Source organism: Rattus norvegicus, chromosome 5, assembly GCF_036323735.1.
Source record: "Rattus norvegicus strain BN/NHsdMcwi chromosome 5, GRCr8, whole genome shotgun sequence".
NCBI classification, from domain to species: Eukaryota; Metazoa; Chordata; class Mammalia; order Rodentia; family Muridae; genus Rattus; species Rattus norvegicus.
Window position 1 is genome coordinate 44,347,741 of NC_086023.1, and position 23,813 is coordinate 44,371,553.

The following is a 23,813-nucleotide window of genomic DNA, read 5'->3' on the forward strand; positions in this document are numbered from 1 at the left end:
AGTAACCTATTTTTCTACATTTTATTCTCTTATAAGTATTATATAATTAGGCCTTTATATAGTTTTTCACCCAACATAATACTTAGTTAATAATTATGATGAATTACTTTTAACCCATTTTTAATTTTTATTTCATTAATTTTATAGCAACTTTAGGCTTGACATAAATTCACAACCATTATCAGTATACCCACAAGAGAAGAATATATTCTTCATAGTTGATTAATATTCACCGAGACATGATTGTTATCAAATAGTTTATAGTTTACATCATGAACTTCAAAAATCCTTGGCTAAATAGTGGTTCACTAGCTTCTTCCCAAAGCTCAAATGTGGCTCACTAATTTTACCCCACACTACACCAACTGCTTTCTATTTTTCCATCTTCTTTTTTTCCTGTTCACTTTTGTACTGGTTCCATTTTTATGATGCCATTATTTTTACCACTAGCATATTAGTTATGTGTCTAAAACATATATATTTACTTGACCTATATTTTGCAATAAATGGAAGAACTTTTCAGAGACTGAATCAAAATAATAAATATTATGTAAAATGAGGAAATTTATAATATATTTTTAAAAATCCAGGGATAATATACTTTATGTTTCCATAGATAAAAATCCCCTAATTTGTGTTCCTATTTTTAAACAATTAACTGTTACTTGGCGCAGCAGAAAATTTTTAAAATTCTTACACTTTTCTTGAGTTTACTGTTCCTAGAATTCTTTTTTGTTTTTAGGGAAAACCAGGTTCCTTCCTTTCTTTCTTTCTTTCTTTCTTTCTTTCTTTCTTTCTTTCTTTCTTTCTTTCTTTCCTTCCTTCCTTCTATTTTGCATTTTTCTACTGGATACTTTATGTATTTACATTTCAAGTGTTATTCCCTTTCCTAGTTCCCCAGTTCCCCATCCCCTCTCTCCCTGCTTCTATGAGGATGCTCCCCCTTCCACCCACGCACTCTCATTTCAACACCCTGGCATTTCCCTACACTGGTGAAATGAGCCTTCATAGGACCAAGGTCTTCTCCTCCTATTGATACCAGACAATGCCATCCTCTGCTACATATGTGGCTGAAGCCATGGGTCTCTCCATGTGTACTCTTTGGTTGCTGTTTTAGTGCCTGAGAGCTTTAGTTGGTTGACATTGTTGTTCTTCCTATGGGGTTAAAAACCCCTTCAGCTCCTTCAGTCCTTTCTCTAACTCCTCCATTTGGGTCCCAGTGTTCAGTCTGAAGATTAGCTGCAAGCATCCTCATCTGTATCAGTAAGGTTCTAGCATGAAGAAGAGGAGACATCCATATCAGGCTCCTGTCAGCAAGCACTTCTTGTCTGGATCTTATTTTTATCCAACAGGACACTTTAAAATATATATCCTTGTACTTTTTGTTCTCAAATTTTCTTTTCACATTTGATTTTATCCAAATGTAGAGTAGCATGTGTATTTTAATGGTTTGTTATTGTTGGTTATCTTGTTTTTAGTTCTCTTGAGTCTTTAAAATTATGGTTTGATTATTATCTTGCAGAACTTGAAAAAGTCCAGACTATTTCCTGTTTCTTTAAAGAAATTCCTTCTTCCTCTTCAGGGTTTCCTCCTTATTCTCTCTCTTCTTTCTCTGGAAATTCAACTGTAGGTTGTTTTAGTTATGGCTTCTAATGCTATGAAGAGACACAATGACCAAGGAAACTCTTATAAAGAACATTTAATTGAGGTTGGTTCATAGGTTCAGAGGTTCAATCCATTATCATTAATATGGGAGCGTGGCAGCATCCAGGCAGGCATGGAGCAAGAAGAACTGAGAGTTCTGCATCTTGTTGTGAAGTCAAAAAAGGCAAGACTACAATCCTTCAAGCGCTAGGAGGAGGTTCTCCAATCCCACCCAGACAATGACACACTTCTTCCAACAAGGCCACGCCTACTCCAACAAGGCCACATCTCTTAATAGTGCAGCTCCTTGACCCAACCATATTGAAACCACCACATAGCTTTAGTGGTTTGACACTGTCCAGGAGTTCTTGAAAGATACTTCTTGAATTTTTCTTTATGTGTTTGTTTCCCCCTTTTCCTTCTCCTTTTTTCTTCCTCTTTTTCCTCTTCTTCCTCCTCCTTCTCCTCTAATTCTTTTGCTAGTCTCTCTTCCTCCCTTTCTTCCCACCCCCATTGTTTCCTATCCCACTCCCACATGTTTTCCCATTAGTCACCTTAATGAATAGTCCAACTTCTGATATTATCTCCAAGTCCAATTTACTGTGTTTAGACTCTTGGCAATGTTTCTATTTCTTTAATTTCTCTTTGTTTTGTAACTATTTTATTAAATTTATAATGTGGGGTAAACTGAGATTTATACTAAGTATTTATGCCAGGACATGGTTTATACCTTTTATAGTCTAAGCCCATTTATTTGAAGAAGTGAGTTACTCTAGCCAGAAGTTGATCTTTTATGTACTGAAGGCTACATTGCATTGCTTTGAACTTCAAATAAAGTTTGGGGGAGGGGTCAGGGGCTTTCATGTTGAACCTGTATTAATAGACAGACCTACTATACAACTGATGTCTGAGAAATTTTTCTTTCTGGCTTTCAGATCACTTTATTATTTCTCACAAGCCAATACTCAGTTGATGTCCAATTAAAATAAGAATGAGCCACTTCAAGGAGCTATTCACAGGGTACTGCTAGAAATTTAATTCTCTCTCTCTCTCTCTCTCTCTCTCTCTCTCTCTCTCTCTCTCCCTCTCTCCATCTCATATTCATTTTTCAATTACTTGTCAAAACTTTAATGTATTGCCACATGAAATAGTGGTCGTTTTATCAGCAACTCTACTGTTGTCAGATCATACTATAAGCTTTTCAGACCTAGCAGAAGCTCCTGACTCATTTCTTCATGGATGAGCCTTTAAATAATTCTGAACTTTGGAGGCCCAATGAGCTCAGTGTTTTATTGGGTTCACAAAAAGGTTTGTATTTGTTCTTCCTCTAGCTATTATTGTTTGGGGAGGATTTACAGTCTTTCCAGAATTGCTTAACAAGAGAGGACCTTCTTCAGTTAATGAATTTAATAAATGTAAGAAATGTTGGGCCACAGCAGCTTAATAATAATTAAAAGAGCAAACTGCCTTTTCAAAGGCATACTTAATTTTTTCACAAAAATATGGTTCTAATTATATTTTAACTACTCACTACATGCTAGTTTTTATATTACTATATACCCATCAAACCCAAATATTCTTTTTAAGTTTAAACTTTAAGCTTCTTTATTTATTTTTATTTTTTATTAACTATATTTCTTTACTTACATTTCAAATATTATTCCCTTTCCTGGTTTCCTGTCCATAAGCCCCTATCCTCTCCCCCTCCCCATATGGGTACTCCCTCCATCCATCCCCCTTACTGCCCCCCCATATTCCCCTGCACTGGGAGTCCAACCTTGGCAGAACCAAGGGCTTCCCCTTCCACTGCTGCCCCAACAAGGCTATTCTCCGCTGCATATGCAGTTGGAGCTCAAATGTTCTAACCAACCCAAGAGTTGCTAATTATATAATTGTGTTATCTAGGTATCGTTTACTATTTTATCAAAGATTGAACCAGTTCATTTTACCTTAAATGAATGAGAATTTAATGTTATTCAGTATTGTAGAAGTTTCCAATGTTCTCTAATTGTACATTGCTAGTACCCAAATATTTTACATGAAGGAATAGGAGTCTTATAGACCCATAAAATTTGATGTTACTCTCTCAATTAGTAATTCTATGGGATTTTGAGTTCATAGAAGTCATACTTTAAAATAAAATAAAATTTAAACTGTTTTTTAAATATATATGCAGTAGTGTTTCTGTGGAGCTATATATGTTAGATTTTGTCTATATCATGCTCAAAATGGTGGCTTTATCACCTCTCCCCTCTGTGGAGCTTCTGTACTCCTTTTATGTTCAGCTACTTTTATTTTTCACAAGGTTATAACCATGTCCTCTAGCAAGTGAATTACTACCTCACCATTCATAGTTCACACAGAAACATTGTCTAATGATTCACTATGTATTTTTCTAAATTCTCTCATGATTAAGTAGCTTCTTGATCAGCTTGCAAGAAAGTAATGGGACAATGTAGAAGCAAAACAATTGACAAGGACATATTCATTATGAACATGATAATTTTTTTCAATATAATGTCAAGAACTTGCCGTTTTAACTTTCCTTAATACTGTGGAACAAAAAAATAAATATACAATGTGAATTGAAGTGACGACACAATCAAACCATAGCATCCAACCAAAGAGAACAAGAGACCATCACTACTTCAGGGCCTGAAGTCTTCCTTGGGTGTTGTTGTTGTTTTGGTTTGGTTTGGTTTGGTTTGGTTTGTTTTCATAGTTTGTAGAGTGGGAATGACCAATTCAAGTTGGAACAAGCTGGAAGACTGTACAGGAGAGAAAAAGGAACTGCTGATTCCAGAGTCAGTGCCTTGGTGATGGACATGGGGTGGGGAGAAACTGCAAAACCAGGTATGAGCAGCACGTGTCTTAGCATAAGAGTAGAACACAGTGAGAAGAACATGAAGAAAGAAACTATGCATCAGGACAACATGTGACGGAGAAGCATGTCATTGGTTTGCTCTATGGATGGAAAAGTTTCCAACTTTGGAATTTCCAGCTTGAGAATTCAGAAAACTGGCATCCATCCTGAGTAAGTCACTGGTTCCTAATCGCTCCGGTACTTTGACATTCTTATCTCAATTTTTAAAGGAACAGAAAGTGGAACGAAACTTTAAAATTTCATTGTGCCACAAACAAAAACAAGAATGAACACATTTAAATGACTATTGCTTGGGGGTCACTATGAACCCCAAGGCATTATTTAAATTCAAATATTCTTAAGTGATCACTAAAATTAAGCTTTTGATTATTTGGAAAACTTTTGTCTAATTCCTAAGGAATCTGATTAAGGAAATTTTAAAGACATGAGAGCAACAAACATCAAATTTTTGGTGAGTTTAATTTATAATCTACTCTATTATAATCAGTGGTTGGAGCTCAAATTTGTACTTACAAGTACAGTTATTTTCAATGGCTTGATGTCTATTTTATAATATACAGTCACTAGAAAATTATCTAAAATATGATTCTAGTTCAAATTCACCATATCTTTTTTAAAAGCTTAGTGATTCATAAGTCTCAGTTATCCCATGTTAAAAAAGCATCTTATCAGCACCAGTGGAAGGGGAAGCCCTGGGTCCTGCTAAGACTGAACCCCCAGTGAACTAGACTGTTGGGGGGAGGGCGGCAATGGGGGGAGGGTTGGGAGCGGAACACCCATAAGGAAGGGGAGGGGGAGGGGGATGTTTGCTCGGAAACCGGGAAAGGGAATAACACTCGAAATGTATATAAGAAATACTCAAGTTAATAAAAAAAAAAAAAAGCATCTTATCATTAGGATGCATATTTAGCATGTGGTAGAAAGGACCCTGATAAAAGCAGTTTTTGAAGTTCTTTGTTGTCACTGGGACATAATCTCTCACGAGCACTTCATGCTCCTATACATGGTATGAATCACTAACTAGCGTGCTTTCAAATGTTTTTTGGAGATGTTTGTAAATCAAACATTTTCAGAAGGTATAAATAGAATTTCATTTTGGAACAAAGGAAAGCATTGCTACTGTGTATAACAAAGGATTTACATACCTTTCTTCTAATGCATAGATCTGTGAAGATATGTGTGAAGTTATGTTTTGTGACCTATGGAAACTGTGACCTAAAACAGTACAAAAATGTTAATGCTCCTTGCAACTTCTGTGAATGACAAACTTAGAAACTCTATAGGCGTTAATAACAAACACACAATGAACAATAAATGATTCTAAATTTTTGTCTGTTTTTCACAGAAAAGCAATGATGTTATTTCAGTATAATAAATAAAAATTAGGTAAAATAAATATAACTCTCAGTTGTTTGTAATTCTCCAGTAAACAGAACTGCATCCTCTTCAACAGAAGGAGCAGTTACACATGTGCATCCCTATAGTAGCAGTTATTATTTGTCCTTCATAGGCTTAGGATTGTCAGGATTTCTGGGAGTAATTAGAAAAATAACATATGCATCCAGGGTGAAGGAGAACTTCACTATGTCAATCATTAGGACCTTGATTGTTTCCTGTGAGAACAATAGAATATATTACTTTCAAATATGTTTTCCAAGATGAAATGGCAAGCAATATACTGTTCTATGCTTAAATCCCAACTAAGTTTATCCTATCTTGGCAATCATAGAACTCTTGTATGTAACAATAAGGTTCACATAAGTTGCTTTATTTAATTATTCTGTGTCTGTTTCTCTCAGCACCCCCCCATTCTCTCTCTCTCCCTCCCCCCCCCCCTCTGTCTAGCAACATTTTACAATATCAATAACTTTAATCTTCTGAGGGAGAGTCTCTTGGGTTTAAAAAAGAAAACCCTATGGAAATCATTGGTACAAGACACATGTGCACTTGCACTGATATTTGTGTTCTTTGTCTTTATCTACTTGAGTTGGAATTCAGATAGAGGTGGCTCAATGGAAAATTAGAATGATGAAAGAAATCCAAATTTGTAGGCTCACTAACACTATGTAGAAATGATAACCCCTCTCTCTAAAACTGATGCTGGTGAGAACTTGAATGATATTTTCTACACAATGGACCAACCAATGCCATGTATTAAACAAGATTCTGCAAAGAAAATGACTATTGTATGAGTCTAGACTGCTTCAGTCAGAAGTATTGGATCCTGCATCTATGAAAATATAGCAACATGGAACTTGGGTCTGGTTCCCAATGCCTCCATAGCAGCCTTCTATAATGTAAGTTCCAGGAGCTCTGAAGATTTATATTTTCCAAAAGTTTCGACCTGTGTGTGATGCAAACAAAACATACACACACACACACACACACACACACACACACACACACACACACACACATATACAGCACTTAGACAGGAAAAGAAATAAAACAAAAATTAATATTTTTAAATGATATTTACATATTCAGGGATTTCAGGGAGGAAGAGGATTGGATCTGTTGGCTGTAGATACTCATATAGACTGTATTTGTAGAAAATAAAGGACCTTCATGGTTTTCAACAGGGATCACAGCAGGAAAGGTAAGGAAACATTTGGTGACAATGGTTTGTGAATCTGTGTGATAGTTTTGTATAGTAGAAAATAGCACTTCTCATGCCTACTCCATATTATCAGTTAAGTACCAGAAAAGAATATTAAAACTGGGCAAACACACATGTGACACATGGCAACAAAGTCAAAAGTAGCTTGCATGGTTTCTTTTTTATTTCCCATAACATCCAGTCAAAACTTCTTAAATATTATAAGAGAAAGTAATGACCACAGATCTGATTATAGAATTTAAGGGAGCAAGCAAGGCAATATCCTAATATAGCAGCTTTCCAGAGATAGTAAGAGAGTTAATGAACTTTACGAGCTCAGAGTGGATTATCTCTCACTGAATCCAGCTGTTGGTACCATAGTCCCAGCTGTTGATGCAATTGAATATACAGATTAAACTCCTAGAATGGCTCTTGGTTTCTGTCAAGGCTAGCTTTTGTCTATCTAAGACTCCTTAAGATAAAAAACCAAATCATACTCATGCAACAAAGTTACTAATAATTTTCCATGTGGTTACAACTTGCTACAAGAATTCCTTTGATTTGTTCATACATAGACACAGACACAGACACACACACACACACTTCTACAAATCAGATAGATTTTTTTTCTCTTGGGAAACTAAGAACAAATATTAGAAAAATAAATTCTTCAAGTGCATATGAGAATCTTTTTATATAAAACTATTCATGTATCCTAAGGAGCTATTACATACCAGTACTTTGCAATAACTACAATACTATAACAATACTATAAATTTTGATAACTGTGAATATAATCTTCCAGCCTATAGTCTATGTTATAAATCTCTCCAAATTATGTCCCAAGAATATATTTTAACATTTCAACAATGTTTTTCTAACTTTCAATTGTAATTATTCAGTAAATGCTCTTTATCAAATAAGACAGATTTTAATTACTTAAGTTTAAATATCTTTTATGAAAACCATGTGTAGACTTGTAAGCATTGAAGATACGATATAGGAAGTTATTTATAGCTCTCTCCCCCAATTTTGCTGACTCCCTTGTGAATGTTTGCTAAAAGAAAAAGTGTGCATTCTAATCTAATTTGTATACTTATTGAAAGTATAGAAAATTTCCCTTGGAAATTGACCTTATAACTCAATCACCTATTTTGCTTATTTGTAAGAATTCTAAATATGCAAGTATATTTATTGTAATAATACATAATAAAATTATCATCAGTATTTGTTTGGCGTTATATTTAAAGATAGGCAGCAACAAAATTGTATGCTTTTGAGAAATGGCATTAATTTCATATCAAGTCTTAGAAATAGCAAGACACCACAAATGAAATACAATGAAGATTTACCAAGGCTGTATTGTTATTGTTGTTTTCCCTTGAATCATCTGTTCAGGAAGTTTGGGCTGTCCTAGGTTAAGGGTAGCCTGTATTTCGTCACTCCTTTTCATTTATAAGCTGCCTATCCAGCATATCCAGCTAAACTGTAATGTGTTTGAAGTAAGTCTATATCATATCCTTTCATGTGTCTGTATTCATCATATCAGATCATACAGTATGGTAAGATCCCAGTTAATGAAGGCTGAATTGCACTGCAAAGAAATTAGGTCATGGAAACGTTATAGATGCAATCACATCTCCATCTTGAATGGCTGTAACAAGGAACCCTTAACACATGGTCCCTCATCTGTCTAGCAAGCTATGAAGCAATCGCCAATTCTCTTCACGACCTCCAATCCAGGCACATTTAGATAATGTAATATTGCTGTAAGTGATAAGACTCAGTTATCTACACACATTAATTCCTTCTGTTTCCCTGGGAAGATGGCAGTAATGAGCCACGGTGTCCAAGAATGCGTCTGGCAGTTTATCATCTAGCCACTAATGATGATGGCTCCTCATTGACATATTCGTTCACTTTTTCATGGCCCCATATCAATGAAAATAAATTTACAGGTGCCAGAGTTTACAGATATGGTCTTGAACTTTGAAACTGATTTTTCTTCCCCAACTCCCCAAGCTACTCAGTCTATGGACGACAAACAAAGGGGAAATAAGGGCACCAATGTGTAAAGTTTCTGTGTGGTAAAATAAAGATTAAGTGAACAGACAGATGAACTGCAAGTTCATTTCTGTTCCATGCCTAAAGAAGCCAACATTGCTTTGGGGAATGTCTTTCAATCCACTGTTTATAAAAGTTCAAATGAAAAATATCTGTGGTATAATGTTACTGTAAAAGCAAATTACATTGTATGATAAATAATAAGAAAAAAGAGAAAAGTAAATATAAATGTAATGGTGGCCTCGCAACTGTATGATTTTAAAATGTTTCCCAAGCTTTAACAAGAACGTGATCAATTAAAGTGTCAGGAAGACTGGTTACCATCAACTATGTTAAGTAAAGATTAAGCATTGAGGTGACGTTGAGTCAGTGCAAACCTTTTGCTGTGTTTATCTGTCTGTTTTCTTTCTTACTGAAACTGAGTTATCCTGTATTACCTTTCTCCGAAACAATGAGGGGGTTTGCTTTTATACCAGAGAAAGAGAGACAGCGTGAGGAGAGTAACCTAGGACTCTAATTCTGAGTCTGTTAATTACTTAGGAACCCTTTGGTAAATCATTAGTAAACTAATAGAAAGGGAGCATCCTTCAGATTCTTTAATCCATATGTAAATCCTGTGAGTCATCCCTTTGCAATTAAATGAATGTTCAAGAAGTCACAAGTCTCACCAAAAAATTTAACTGTCTTTTGTTGGTTTTGTGCTTTCCTTTTGTCCTCTCAGTCAGTGAGCAACTCCCTGTTTGTCCTCTCAGTGAGCAACTCCCTGTGCAGCCCAGGTTAACTTTGAATGAATAACCTTCCTGTCTCAGTCTCCCAGATACCAGAATTACAGTTTTGAAACACGAGATCCAGGGAAGTGTAGGAATCATAGTCACGTATGATAGCCACGCATATTTGAAAACTGTGAGACTTTGGTTGAGTCATGAAGCTAGTATTGAAATGATCACTCTTTGTTTTCTAAGAAGGCTTGTTGTTACATATTACTGTATATACTGAGGCTAGGGGAAAAAAACTACAAAAATCTTATACAATGGCTTGTTCTCCATTCTATTGGGTGCTCCTTCAGCTAAGAAGATTTGTGTGTTTTAATGTATAGAATATTGTGAATTAAATCATATTTAAATGTACATAAAATCCAGTAAGACACTCACCAAAGTAAATAAGACAGCATGAGATGTTTACCTCCACCATTTAGGTACATTTAGGTATTAGCTTATATATTCATTGTCCAACGTTTTGGTTTTAAATTTGTTTAGTACTTAGTTCATTTAGACAGATCATATGAGTTTTCCTTTGACTCTCAAATTTCCGTGAAAGAAATTAAATATTCACTTTACATAAAGAAGAAAATGTGTTATTTTTATTTCTGAAATAAAGTAGACTTCTGAAAAACCACGTCGGAAAACAGCTATTGCCTAAAATGCCAGCATAATAGGGATCTTATTCAGCTATCCCCCCTTTGAGTAAGTTTCAAGCCAGTATTCACAGGCTCTTTATTTTCCCTTTGTAAGTGTCACCTTCTCAGCCCTTATCTCTTCACCTTGCACTCTCAGGAAAATCAGTTCAGGAACTAAGGACAACTTGTTGATGAATTTTTTTACATCATTTACACAAGTGCTCATCTCCTTTGCCAAGGCAAATATTGACTTTACACCTGTCCTCTTGGTAGCGTATAAATAAGAGCATTACACACTTGACAATGCACCATTCCAATATTGGTGGTCCTGTCTCCTCATCTGCTATAATTGATTATTTTGCATAGTCTTCCTAACTCGAGAAACTTTAAATCCAGGAGGATCTTGAGTTCTACATAAGAATCCATAACAAAAATCTCTGCTATGCTTTATGACAAATTCATTTTCATGTTCATAGATGATACTTAGGCAATGTTAATATTTTGACATAAATTACAGTTATGTTAGAATACTTTGATTTGAACTTAGGCTTGCCACAAAACAGAACATTCAGCATTACTCCCTGCTCTGCTTCATTCAGCTGCGATATATCTATTCAGTGAAAACTCATTATTGTTAGATATACTCTACATACCAATTACCCTATTGCTAACTAAAAGATAAATATCTCTGGGGAAAATGTAAAAGATCCCTTCATTCATCTTCTAACTCACCTATTGTTCACACGGCATGGCGTAAGGGAATACCTGCAGCAGTTGCAAACTTAAATACATAGTTTTGAGTGTTTTCCCTAGTACCACAGGAAGGTTAATTAGGCAAATTTCTGTATTTAGAAAACCAACAGTAAAGTTAGTATACCTGGCCCCTGTGAATTTTGATGCAGCTGAACACATTTGCTGAAAACCACTGCTGGTCACTTTGTTCCTGCCCAGACTACGGAGACAAGGACCATAGGAAGCAAAATGAAGTCAAACGCTTGGTAATGGGAAAGGAGGAGGTTTTAAGGCAATCGTTGGTAAACAAACTCATCGTATATTTGATCAACTCTCCTTTCCTGTTTTATATAGAGGGAGAACTGCCTGTTCAAGAAGACTGAACACATCCTCTCCGTCAACTGCAAAGGGGAGGATGGCAAGGCAAGTCTCATTCCCCTTAAATTGCTTACAGTAATCTCAAAAAGATAAATAAATAAACTTATTCACACAGTCCATTCTTAAATAGGGCACCCTTCAAAGTTTCTTATATCTCTTTGAATACTCTGAACTGTATTCCTCCAACACTAGCCCTATGTTCAGTTCTGTGCAATAAAATGCCACCACAAAATAAATAATTACATGATTGTTTGAGTGTAAATCATAAGTTGTATGGGATCTTGTTTTACAATACAAGCACAGTGGAATCTTGAATACCAATTGTAGTATCTAAATTACCTTCTTTCCTGCTCACAGGTACCCTCCACTCCCTCCATTCATTGAATACAATGCCTATTTTTGTTCAGGCTTACCACAAACAATTGATAAGCTTGACTTCATCAGGAAGGACTGCTGCATCCAGGAAACTCCTAAGGGTGACAAGAGAGTACACCTACACCTCCCCTTAAGAGCATGATGCAGAAGTTTACTGTACAACGTTCCGCTCTTGGGCAATAAACACAAAGGAAATAAGAACTTTAGCTTACTGAAAACTGAAATCATAGCAATAATGAAAAGCTTGTAGAAGGTGTTTCTGGTGCCACCTCTCTCAAGAAAAAACTGCTTATCCTTAAAAGTTGCCGAGCTTTGGTGGCTAGCTCAGGGATAATCACAGCTGGGCTGTGTAGGTGCTTTGACTAGACCTGAAAAAAAAAAAAAAGAAAAAAAAAAAAAACAGATTCTGGGAAAACAGGTGAACTAAGGGGCCTTCCGTGTGTTCAGCCGACAAGACTTCAAACAAGAAGGAATCTAAACGTAAATAGTTGTACTCTTTGAAACAATGACAAAAAGTTAAGTCCCAAAAGATTGCCTGTTTTTGTCCTCTTCTCATGCCTGATCATTACTTAAATGGCCCAGGTGCAAAGACACAATACACAGGACACACCGCGTGTCAGTGTCAGTTTTGAGGTGAGTGTCAGAAAAGCTTCAAGACAGCATCATGTGGAAGGAATGAGGTCAGAATTCACTAAGCCTCTAAGGAGGAGCGGGATGGCAGGACAGATGATGACTATGTGGTCAGGTTTTGAGGGGAGATGGGTCAGGAAAGGACTTTGTGGAGAAACCTAGGTCCGCGTGATATCGCGCGGCAGAAGATGGAATTCAGAAAGACCTGGGGACGAAGAGGGCAGCAGTGACCCTGTTTGAAGTGACGCCAGGCAGAGGTTATCTGCCGCCGGAATGAGGGTAGCAGCGGGAGGGCAGGAGGGTGACTAGGGACTACGATGGAAAAGAAGCTATCTCTGGAAGAGAAAGGGTTCAAGTTCCGGGCTGATGGAGTTGAAAGCAAATGTCCCCGAGGACCTGCGGGAGACCCTGTGCCAGGAGGATACCCAGCAGGTGGCCGTGATGCCTCTCTCCTCTAAGGATGTTCGGTGGGCGCTCAGTCCTGTGACTGATCCCCAGAGTCTCTGGTACTCACCGATCCCAGCAAGGGAAAGCTCCATCCAGGGCGCGTGAGGGCAGAGAGGCGCGGGCGGGACGAGGGCTGGCGGTGACGGCGGCGCTGTCCTAGCAGCGTAGCGGGAATCGGTGGGTAGCCAGGGGGCGAGAGTGGCGGCGGGGGCTCAGGGAACCGGAGTAGGAAAGATCGGCGGCTCCAGAGGTGCAGCGCCCCGCGCGCTCTCTTCCCATCTCCCCGGCTGCCGAGGTTGCCGCTGCCCAGAGCAGACAGGAGAGGGGGAGGGGAGCAGGCACGCGGCAGGGAGGGAGAGCAAAGAAAGCAGGGAGGGGGGGAAGGGATGCGCGAGGGGAGATGGAGATGATCACCGAGAGTTGGGAAAAGAAGGGAGGAGCATAGCAGTCGGGTACAGGTTCCCACCAGAGGACCTCGGAAATGAGTCTATGAGTCTTGCCCCCAAAACCTGCCACTCCATGCTTCCCCCTTCGCGCCCTTTCCTTCCGCTTTTCCTCCGGTGTCTGTAGCTTGGAGTACCCACGCTGGGCTGCAGATGCAGTTTCAGCAAGCCGCCGCGTGTGTTGAGCCGGGAGGCTGCAAAGACACAGCATTGCTCGCCAGGCCTGTGGCACCTGTGCGCGCACACATTGCCACTGGTTCCATTGCTGCGTCTCCCAGATGCAGACTCTCAGCCGGCTACCCTCCTCCACTCTCCTTTTCCGTCAAATTGTGGTCCTAGACGTGCCGCAACCGCATCTGTCGAGTTCCTTCTTGCTGTTTTTTTTCCCCTAGGCGCTATTTGGCACGGACTGTCCAGCCAGAAGGCGCCAGCAGGGAGCTCAATGCGGGCAACCTTCCCCAGTCCCATGGATCTGCTGCTTGTGTTTGTTCTTGGCTAGGGTTGACCAGCTAAAGTCAGGAGGGAATTAAAATTAAAATAAGAAGGAGGGCACATTATCTGAAACCACATTTCTCAGTGATTTGGGAAGGTTGTAGGTGTGAAGGGCAGTGTTACACTCAGTATTGACTCTCCTCTGTAACCAATATTTAAATATAAATAGGTAGGTAGATACATAGGTAGATGGGTGGATGGATGGATGAATGGATAGATAGATAGATACATAGGTAGATGGATAGATAGATAAGGAAGGCTCCACTTTGCAGAGTTTTTGCTTCTTTTGTTGGACTACAAAGCAATCTTCGAAATTTATTTTTAGACTACAATGATCAAATACCTGCAGAAACTATAGTAAGTACCTCCTCTTACACTCAAGAATCAGGAAACGAACTCGCACATATAACAACAATCAGAGTATTGCCGACTGATTCCTATGAACCTTGATTTTGTCTCATAATCTTCTTGTGCTAATTGGAAATAGGCAGCAGGCAGGAAGCAAGTGGATGGTGTGTGTAATAATATAGGTAGAAACAGAAGCCTAGTAAAACTCCCTTCAATAATACAGGCGGTGTGCCTGTACTTCTTAACACAGCACATCAGAAAGGAGGTACGGTGTGTGTGTGTCTGTGTGTGTCTGTGTGTGTCTGTGTGTGTGTGAATTTGAGTGTGTGTGAGTGTGTGTGTGTATGTGTGTGTGTTACTTGTGTACCAAGCATGTGCACAGGGATCACATGCTGCTTTTTAAAAATGTAGTAATAATCTTCATCTGCTAAAAGAACTTAGTCTCTAAAATAATTTAGACATTTTACTTTACATAATTATGTCTTATATAACAAATGTACTCATATTAAAATAAATGCTTTCTCAGTTATGAATGCAGTGCGAAAAACATTTTTAATGCAACAAGCCAGCCTTAAATATTATCGAAAGCCTTCTATCTCTTCCTGTATTGTTTTACATGAAGAAAAATAAAAGTTAAATTTTAGTGATAAATTATTCTTTGACAGCGTCTTTTACTTGTTAGACTCTTTCTTGTTGAGCATGCATACCAATTAAAAGATTTGTTTTCATGTCTCTTTTGAAGATCAGAATACGAGGACCATCTATTCAGTAGGGTCAATGGACCAGAAACCCCAGCTTCAAAAAGCATATTCTGCCCTGCCCAGATATGCAGCAGTACACCAGATAAACCCACCTACTGCTAATTGCTTAAAGAACAGGAAAAGGTAATGACTGATGGAGAATATCCCACTCAGCACTCTTACTCAGAGGTGAACGTTTGCAAAAGGCAGTAACTGTTTAATCAAGTGCTGGTTATTAAGAATTAATAAAATTACAAATTTCTGGTAAAGCAGGTGGAGGGGGAGGGGGAGGGTTGGGGGGTGAGCAGAGAGGTGACCAGGAGGTGGAACATGTGAAATGTAAATAAATAAAATAATTAATTAAAAAATACAAATTTCTTCATATGTGATTAGGATATCCTTTGTGTGTTTTTTTAATTTGTAATATAGTGCTTTTTTATATAATTTTCATATAGCTGAGAATTTTGAGCTTCCATACATTTTGTTATCAACCGCCACCTCCTAACTCCATCCATAATCCAACCCTCCCTCCACTTCAACTTCATATCGTTTGAGTTTGCTTTTCAAAAGTGTAGTAGTTTAAGTAAGAGGGGCCTCTGTTGGCTCATAAATTTGAATACCTGGGCCCTTGTTGTTGTGTGAGGGGAGAATTAAGGAATTTGGCCTTTTAACATGAGGCCATGAGGTTTTAAAAATCTCTTATCATCCCTAGTGTCCACTCTCCCTCTTGCTTGTAGTTTGGGATGGTATTGTTTTTGAAGGCATAAAGGGGCCATAAAGAACACCTAAGTCCTGACACTGTAAAAGGCCAGGAACGGTCATTAGTAAAGGTGCAGCCTCAATTGCAGTAGATAGCCCAGGACTGAAGGAGTCATGCAAGTAACTTGAGGCTTGGCACCATGATGAGAACCAATGGGAGGTTTTTTGTGAAGTCTAGTTGCAGTAAAAGACCCTAGCATATTGTATATGCCAGTACCACGGGAAGCACAACAAGAACAGCAGCAGCATTGGAAGTGGAACCTAGAGTACTACACAGGACAGAGCTGGAGAAGTCACCCAAGCCCCCTTGGAGAAACCCAGAAGATTATGGGTAGGTTCAAGACAGAGGGACAAGTAGTTGTAAAGTTGAAATTGCCTTGGAGATACAAGATGTTGGTGGTGCCAGAGCTGTGGGAAACCTGCTGAGGAAAGCTGCTAACATAGTGTAGAACCAGACAAAGAGAAAGAACTGTGTTGCAGTCAACAAAGTTGAAAGGAGTTGAACATCAGAGATGGGTATGCAGAGTCTGGAGTTTTCCCAGCTGTTCTTTAGTCTTACCTTGGGCCAGTATTTCCTCACTATGATCTTTTGGAATATATATATATATATATATATATATATATATATATATATATATATATATATATATATATATATATAACCTGTGCTATGATATGTTAGAAGTATGTGATTTGCTTTTTGATTTTGACTTTAGAGACATTAACACTTAAAAGATTGCATGAATCTCAGAAGAGACTTTGAACTAGGGACTTTTACATTGTTGAGACTTGTAGACTATAGAAACTTTTGATGTTGGACTAATTGTATTTTGCATAATTTTATGGCTATGTTTGGCCCCATAGACTACTGTGTTTGAACAAGCATATAGGGGTCAGGATGTGGAATGTGGTCGTTTGAATATGCATGCAAGAATTACCAAAAATGTCCCAATCAGATGTAAATGTCACGGGAAAAGGGGAGGGTCACAATGACACTGTGTCTTATAATGTACAGACAAACCTGTACCTCAGAAAACTGAGAATTTCACTTGGAAATGGGAAATTTATTTTCCTTGGCACAATGTCTTCATGAGCAAGAAGTAGTTCATGACTACAAAAGAAAAGGGGAATGAAAAAGCACAGGTCTCACACGAGTCTGCTAAAGCTAGCTGGTCACATTGGTTGGAGAAGCCTGCATTTTTTCTTCCCCACAACTTCTGAGAGATGCCATACGGCTGGTAAATCTCTGGAAGATGTAGGATGTGTAATGATTAGATAGGAGCACTGACTCCAAGTAGTAGCTGTTTGTTGAGACTTTGGAAATCCTAGGATACTGCTTCCTTTTCTCACTTTGATGAAAAATATGTTGATTTAGTTGATGTTGAGTAGCTAAAAATGAACACAGTATCAATATAAAAACACGAAAATCCTTAAGAGGAGCTGAAATAAGCCAGTTGTTAAAAATGTTATACTATAAAAATGTTGCTATGGAGAAGTTGAAAAACGGTTTCAATATTCTGACATGAATCTTTATAAAGGCATAGCACTGGGCTTGACTCTAAGCATGAACCACAGGCAGAAAGGAAAGATGTCAGAGAAAGATACTGAGAAAATAGTAACTGGTGGCTTAGGTGAAGATGTTCAGAAAAGAAGTGGGAGAAAAGGACCAGTGACAAATTAGAACAGAAAACAGAAATTAGACAGAAGAAGGTTGATACTGAGGTAAATGGTAAGGGGAAGGAGGAAAATGGAAAAAAAAAACAAACAGTCAAAACCAGTGTTGTAATATACGAAAAGGATGAGGGGAAAGCAAGCCAATTTAGATAAAAGAAGCCCTAGAAAATTAAGAACCAGTAACAGAAAAAAACTATTTTTAAGAACATTAAGAAAACTTTCTTTAAAATGAAAGATTTCAATTTTTATGTTGGACATGAACTATGATTACCAGAAAAATTTCCCCAGAATGATGAATGCCAACTTCTAAGGAAAAGATATCCTCCTGCTCCTGCTCCTGCTCCCGCTCCCGCTCCCGCTCCAACTCCTGCTCCTCCTCCTCCTGCTCCTGTTCCTCCTGCTCCTGCTCCTGCTCCTGCTCCTGCTCCTGCTCCTGCTCCTGCTCCTGCTCCTGCTCCTGCTCCTGCTCCTGCTCCTGCTCCTGCTCCTGCTCCTGCTCCTGCTCCTCCTGCTCCTGCTCCTGTTCCTGCTCCTGCTCCTGCTCCTGCTCCTGCTCCTGCTCCTGTTCCTGCTCCTGCTCCTCCTGCTCCTGCTCCTGCTCCTGCTCCTGTTCCTGCTCCTGCTCCTCCTGCTCCTGCTCCTCCTGCTCCTGCTCCTGCTCCTGCTCCTGCTCCTGCTCCTGCTCCTGCTCCTGCTCCTGCTCCTCCTGCTCCTGTTCCTCCTGCTCCTGCTCCTGTTCCTGCTCCTGCTCCTGCTCCTCCTGCTCCTGCTCCTGCTCCTGCTCCTGCTCCTGTTCCTGCTCCTCCTCCTGCTCCTCCTCCTCCTGCTCCTCCTCCTCCCGCTCCTCCTCCTCCCTCTCCTCCTCCTCCTGCTCCTCCTCCTGCTCCTCCTGCTCCTGTTCCTGCTCCTGCTCCCGCTCCCGCTCCTCCTCCCGCTCCTGTTCCTGCTCCTCCTGCTCCTGCTCCTCCTGCTCCTGCTCCTGCTCCTCCTGCTCCTGCTCCTGCTCCCGCTCCCGCTCCTCCTCCCGCTCCTCCTCCTCCCGCTCCTCCTCCTCCCGCTCCTGTTCCTCCCGCTCCTGTTCCTCCCGCTCCTGTTCCTCCCGCTCCTGTTCCTCCCGCTCCTGTTCCTCCCGCTCCTGTTCCTCCTCCTCCTGTTCCTCCTCCTCCTGTTCCTCCTCCTCCTGCTGCTGCTCCTCCTCCTGTTCCTCCTCCTCCCGTTCCTCCTCCTCCCGCTCCTGCTCCTCCCGCTCCTGTTCCTTCTGCTCCTGTTCCTCCTCCTCCTGTTCCTCCTCCTCCTGCTGCTGCTCCTACTCCTCAGATTTTCATTTTCTTTCTTTTCATTTATTTTTTGTTCTTTTGTTTTGTTTTCAATATATCCTGACTGCAGTATCAACATTTCTCCCAGATTCATTTCGTCTTAGTTTCCCATCACAGAGGAGCAGCCCTCCTGAGGATATGAACTGAACAAGTCATAAACAATAAAATAAGACAAAAGCTCATATCAAGTCCAGACAAGGCAACCCAGTAAGAAGAAAAGAAGTCCAAGAGCTGGTGAAAAAGTCAGAGACACCAACTCCCACTGTTAAGGGGTTCCACAAAAATCTAATTTAACAACCATAAAATATATTCAGAGGACCTAATGATGACCCATGGAGGTTCTGGGATTGCAGCTTCAGGCTCTGTGAGCCTCTATGGGCTTTACTTGATTCTTTGGGCTGTGTTTGCCTGGTGTCCTCAACCTCTCTGGCCCCTATAATTCTTCTTGTATTTTTTCCATGGGATTCCTAAAGCTTCAAGGAAATGGACCCAGTGGAGATATCCAGTTTGGGCTTCCTTTCTCCTGTTGGGCTGTGACTCTCTGTGTCTATTCTCATCAGTCGCCAGGGGAAGCCTCTTTGGCCACAACTGGGCTAGGCATTGATCATATGTGTCTTTCTGGCTCTAGGTTACCTCCCTCAGGATGATTTTGTCTAGTTCCATCTGTTTGCCTGCCAATTTTATAATGTCACTTTTAAACATCTGAGTAATACTCTATTGTGTAAATGTACCAGAATTTCTTCATCCATTCTTCTGTTGAGGAATATCTGATTATTTCCAGCTTCTGGCTATTATGAATACAGTTACTGTGAACCTACTTAAGCATGTATCTTTGTGGTAGGAAGAATGTCCTTTGGTTATATGACCAAGAGTGTATAACTGGGTCTTGATGTAGATCAGTTCCCAGTTTTTTCTGGAACCACCATATGGATTTCAATAGTGGTTGTGCAAGTTTGCTCTTCTACAAGCAATAGAGAAGTGTTCCCTTTACTCCACATTTTTATCAGCATGAAATCTCACTTGTGTTATAGATCAGAACCATCCCAATAGGGCTGAGATGAAGTCTCAAAGTAGCTTTGATTTTCATTTTAAGGAAAACTTTAGTACTATTTTCAAAATGAATTCGTTTATTCTAATTCAAGTACTGAGGTACAGTCATCCAATATTAGTGGACAGAACCTGCAGCAGGTCTAAGAAAATAGTACCAGCTACAGTTTTCTTTTATTCTTCTCAGCTAAATGTCCTTTAAGTATAATGAATACAAATGATTGCAAATTTGTGAAAACTCCAGAAATACTATTCTTAGGAAACTATCTTTAGAGGAAAAAAATACTAAACTGGAAAATAAAATGCAGATTTCTAAGACAAATGAAAGAAATATGCTGGGTCAGAGGCTGATTGTTCGAATTAATAAACTGGATGCGGTTATCTATTGATATAAAACTTGTAAAACTGTGAGAAATAAAGGAATAGACGAGAATATAAGCTTCATTGAGCCGCACATTTTCACTTGACAGTTCCAAGTATACTTTGAAGAAACATGGAAGACGATAAGGTATAAATGTAATGGTTAATTGATGGGTAGAAATCAACATAAATCACTAAAGCAAAAAAAAGCAATAAAAATAATAGCAGAAGTATATATTGAAGAAGGAAGACATTGACGAATGCAAAACATTTGAAGTGCATACATTCTCCTACATATTAGTGGATTGTGTGGATGTGTGTGTGTGTGTGTGTGTGTGTGTGTGTGTGTGTGTATCACACACATTAATACATGTGCGAGTGGGGGGCTGTAAGTCAATGTCATGTACTTCTTCAATTTTTTTTCATCTTATTTTTGAGACAGGGTCTCCCACTGAGCCTGAAGCTCTGATGCTCATCTAGAATGGGTGTCATTCGTGTCCCTAGGATCCACAGAACCCCTCACCTCAGGATACAGGGATCACAAGTTTGTGCTACACAGGTATATTTTGAGGATGCTAAGGATCTGAACTGTTGTTCACATATGGGTGGCATGTATTTTAGTGGCTTGCTCAGGACAAAATTTCTTCCCCCAGGTCCAAACACTTGATATTTATCAGTGATTATTTTAGTAAACTAACCTATGCATTCTATAGAAACAGTATTCAATTTATAAAGGAGTAAAGTATAAATATTAAATAATAAAGTGTAAAATAAAAGTGTCATAAATGTAAAAATATATCTAAAGAAATAATAGAAAGTAAGCTACACTGTAAATAAAATTCACAGCTATAAGGAATAAAAGCAGCATAAAATAATATCAAATAATTAAGAGCAATTATACTGTCCATATCAATAAATATAGGTACATTTCTATATTTTTAAACAATGGGAAAATAAATATTTCTAGATTGGATTACAAAAGAGAGTTCTGTTATTTCTCCAGGAAGTGAATTCAAATAAATTACAAAGGAGAAGAATGGGCATGCGCCCGAGAAGTACACAAGAACTGCTAACAACTAGGGACAATGTTGTAGCAAGGCCAAAACATGATTAGCAAAAAGAAAAGTGCTTCCAGGAAATTAAATAGGCACCTTTTTGTTACACATAAAACTAATATAACATGAATGTTTATGTGCATCCTAGATAAAGTAACACTAATATTTCTACATAAGAAATTAGCATTCAGAGATGGAGGGATTCAGATGCAGAAGGTAGTATCAACAGAAACCATAAAGCTTTAATCTGTCCATATTAGGAGAAAATTAGAAAGGGTATTAAAGAGAAAATGTTATGTATGCAGGTATGTTCAATCTTGAAAGCATCAGTCCAAAAATTCTAGTTAAAATGTAATAGATGAATCACAGCAATACATGAATATATCATTACAGTGTATCTATTACTTTATCAAGAATACAAGGATACTTATATATCAAAATATATATTAATATGTTTCATCACACGATTTATCTATAAGACATAAAAATGTCTGCACTCAGCTTGCATAATTTTTCAAGTAATGATTGGTGTAGCTATCACATATTGAATATTTAGCAAGAAGGGTAGCATGGTGTAAGTCTCTGCTAGATGCCACCTGCTGTGGTAATCAGCATTCATACAATATTAAGCCACTGTGCTGTGATAGCAGGATCAATCCTTCCTTCTTTTCTTGAATAATGGACTCTTTATGCTGTTTTATTAATGTTCTGTCCTCATGTTTTTTCCTGTTTGCGTTTTCATTACTGAGCTTTCAGTTCTTTTGTTCTTTATTTATTTATTATCAAGGTTCTGCTTATAAAAAATAAATAAATTTGAACATTCAGGGTTCTTAAGACTATTTGACTTAAAATAATGTTAATTCACAATAGTAATATATGAGTGAATTAGGCATTTTCCTTTTCAGAACAGACTCCATCATTGGAGTGGCCATTGAACTGTAGCAATACTGACAGAGTTCACTCCTTCAGGTCTTCTCAATTTCCTTCAGGTCTTCTTGATATCTCCCATATTTGTGGACTACAATGACCCTACAATGGCACACATTGTCACTTCATGTAAACAGTCTGTTTTAGGATGGACAGTTGAAATCATACATTGTATTTCATGCATTTTGCATATTTATAGTGATATGTGTCCATAACAGTAATATCATAAAGATGACTTCACTGTTCTGAAATTTCTCTACTTTATCTGTTCATCTCTCCTTTCTTGCCAAACCTTGACAAAGTACTGTCTATTTATTAATGTTCCAAGATGCCTTGCTTTCCCCAAACTACTTTATATTTGAAATCATACAGGATGCGGCTTTTTCCAACTAACTCTTTTCTTTACTCACACAGATGGGAATTATATCCGTATCTTTCAGTGGCCTGATCTCATCTGGCTCCCATTTAATTTTCTGTATGCACCGCAGTTTGTTTAAACTATTCATGTAAATTATGATTGTGTTCAAATTTTAGGATTATGAATTTGTCTACTATAAGCAACCGTATTCAATTCCAGTGTGCGTATTGTTTCCACCCCCTTTATTACTATTGAGTGTGATTGGTGATTATATGGTAAGAATATGGTTAGTGTTGTAAGAAACCAAGGTGATTTCTAAATCTGCTGGCTAGCTATAGCTAATGGAGACTTGTTGAACTGACATCAAGCCAGGACAATGCATTTGCCAGATATCCCTTGCAGGGGAGGCAGGGAATGGTTAGCAGAAAATCTGCCTTCATACTGCAACTTGTATTTCCTTGGCTAGAAGTCATGTTCTTCACATTTATCTTAAGGGCAATGGTTTACTTAGTAACATATAAAAGACTACTCTTTGGCCAGTAAGAAAACAGACAAGCATCAGTAGACTGTTGTCTTACATACTATGCATTTTGTAATCAGAGCTGCAACAGTATAACAGGGCTAAGAATAAAGATCCTGCATTCTGCTAAGCAAATAAGCTGAGGCCTTTGAGGTTCTTTATTTCAGTGTCCACAGTATCCTCTACCTTGATCTTTCCCAGGCATCAGTGAATGTAAGTTCCACATCCATATCTTATTCTTCATCTGTGCTAAGATTTTCTGATGCTAATTTTGAATTTGGAACAGAACAACAATTACGTAGCAATATATCGTCACTACGTTAATTTCTATATCCTGATAATATCCAATATTTAGGGTTTGTTCATAGGTTTACTTTTTGTTTATATATCTTCTTTGTTGAACAGTCTGCTTATGACTTTTCTTATTTTGACAACACATTATTCAGTTTTTTATTCTGCATTTTGAATACTCACTGTGTGGCTTAGATAACAGTTTTTATCATTCGTTGCTTTTAAAAATGGTTTTACCCAATCTGGGATCTAGTTTACCATCGTCTCAACATTGTCTGTTACAGAGTAGAGGTTTTGGCTAATGTTTTTGGCTAATATTTTTAATCAATAATTT

At 38.4% G+C, this 23,813-nt stretch overlaps 1 protein-coding gene across 2 annotated transcripts in view; it reads right to left on the reverse strand.

Annotated features, from left to right (window-relative positions):
* Fut9 (fucosyltransferase 9) overlaps window positions 1-13,469 on the reverse strand; it is a 212,839-nt gene extending 199,370 nt beyond the window's left edge. The window contains exon 1 of one of the 2 annotated variants that reach the window (XM_039110877.2): window positions 12,285-13,203. The gene's annotated coding sequence lies outside the window, so the exon portion shown is untranslated. The other variant, NM_053465.2, reaches the window with a different exon arrangement.
* Window positions 13,470-23,813: the final 10,344 nt, after the last annotated feature.